The sequence below is a fragment of the Sciurus carolinensis genome, chromosome X, assembly GCF_902686445.1.
Source record: "Sciurus carolinensis chromosome X, mSciCar1.2, whole genome shotgun sequence".
NCBI lineage: Eukaryota > Metazoa > Chordata > Mammalia > Rodentia > Sciuridae > Sciurus > Sciurus carolinensis.
This window is the reverse complement of record NC_062232.1, coordinates 27,990,965-27,993,100: the sequence shown is the minus strand read 5'-3', so window position 1 is coordinate 27,993,100 and position 2,136 is coordinate 27,990,965. Positions and strand designations below refer to the sequence as shown.

Sequence of the window (2,136 nt, the reverse complement as noted above, 5' to 3'; positions counted from 1 at the left end):
GATGACTGTAATTTCAGTTAATTTATAAATAACTTTAAAATCTTATGAATAAAATGCACCAAACTTTACCTGTGTAAAAGCAATCATGTTTTAATTATGGACTAGAAAATTACTAATACAATGAACTTGAATTAGAAAAATTAAGATTCTAAATATAATTGCTAGAGAATGTCTCAAAAGGAGGAGTGTCTGAAATTTTTTCTCTACATACAATTATGATCATTAACAGAGTAGTATATCTTAATTGGTATGATAAGGCAAAAAAAGTAAAAGCACACTTTTCCTATAAAAAGTTACACATTATTTTCTGTAGGGATAGCTACTGTACATGAATAAACAAAGATGTGATCACTCTATTGCACACCCAGGAACGTTAGGGAATCTGGTCTTAGAATGATCTAGTCATCTTCTTCCTCTCCATCATCTCCAGAATCTCGTTTCCTCTTCTCCTCCTGGAATCATCTTCTTCCTCTTCCTCTTCTTCTCCCCCTTCTTCAATATAATCATCATCATAATCTTCATCCTGAATTTCTTCTTTCATCAAGAGTCTGACTTCTTCTCCCTCTCCCAATTCTGACTCTGCTTCATCTTCCTCCTCCTCCTTTTCTTCCTCCTTTTCCTCATATCCTTCAGGTGGACCAGCTTCATCTTCCTCTTCATCTCCATCATCTTCATCTCCATCTTCATAATCTTTCTCTTCAGAGTCAGGTGCTTCATTATCCTCCTAATCAAATCCATCTAAGTATGTGATTTGTTGCAGCGATTCAAAAATACTTTCTCTGTGATCTTCCAGGTTTGTGATCTCACAGCTAAACAAGTTAAGACTTTTCAATTTTTTAAGATTTTGCAGAGCTTCTACTGTACTGAGATCTTTGATTTTGTTTCCATGCAGACTAAGGTAGGTAAGATTTGGGCATTTTTCTGCTAGGACTTCCAAGCCTCCAGAAATTATATTGTCATTAAGTTCCAAATTTCAAAGTTCATTTAAACTGGGAAGTTGGGCCAGTGAACTTAATTCCAAATTAGCCATACTCATAAACTCTAGTTCTTTAAAAGTGTCATTCGGGCCTTCAGTTTCCCCATTGACACACAGGCAATTATTAAGAACTAACTCTGTCACCTCCTCTGGGGCTCTGTTCCTTAACTCCATGTTAATCCTCTTCTTCGTCTCCATGTCCTCTTCCTGCTTTTCTGCTACTACTCTCCTCCTTTCCCCCCTTTCCTGTTTTTCCCACTACCCCTCAACCCTAAAATTTTAAAAGATTTGGAAACGCATGAAAAGAAACACAAATATAAATGCCCACTACCACCAGATAGATGTGGAGGAGAAAGAAAGAATAGCAAATGTAGTCCAAGGAGTTGGGACTCTAACTCAGCTGCCCCCACCTCCTTGTTCACGCGCATGTGCGCGTGCTCACACACACACACACACACACACACACACACACACACTCCTCCCCTTCCTTTTTAAAAAAATACTTATTTTTCTCTAGCTTTCATATATGAGAGAGAACATTTTTTAATATATATATTTTTTAGTTGTAGGTGGACACAATACCTTTTTTTTATGTGGTGCTGAGGATTGAACCTAGGGCCTTAGGCATGCTAGGCAAGTGCTCTCTACCACTGAGCTACAACCCCAGCCCCAAGAGAGAACATTTGGATCCTTGATTTTCTGAGTCTGGCTTATTTCATTAAGCATGACATTCTGTATTTCCTTTCACTAGCAAATGACAGAATTTCATTTTTCTTAATGACTGAGTAAAACTTCAAGGTGTATATATACCACATTTTCTTTATCCAAACATCTGTCAAGTACCATGTAGTCTGGTTCCATAATTTGACTATTTTGAATTGTGCTGCTATAAACATTGGTATGCATGTATCACTGTAGCATGCTAGTTTTAGATTTCTGTCTATTCTGTTTTGATTAAGGTAGTTTTGTAGTATGTTTTGAAATCAAGAAGTGTGAGCCCTCCAGGTTTATTTTTATTTCTCACAATTATTTTATATTTACAGAAAAAATGCCATTGGGTTTTTTAATAGGAATTTAACTGAATATGTAGATCATCTTGTTAGCAAGGGCATTTTAATAATACTGTTATCCAGTCTATGAACAAAGAATGCCTTTCTATT

General features: G+C 36.3%; 1 pseudogene; it reads right to left on the bottom strand.

The window, feature by feature from the left end:
• Positions 1-398: 398 nt before the first annotated feature.
• LOC124972634 (acidic leucine-rich nuclear phosphoprotein 32 family member E-like) lies at positions 399-1,174 on the bottom strand (annotated as a pseudogene).
• Positions 1,175-2,136: the final 962 nt, after the last annotated feature.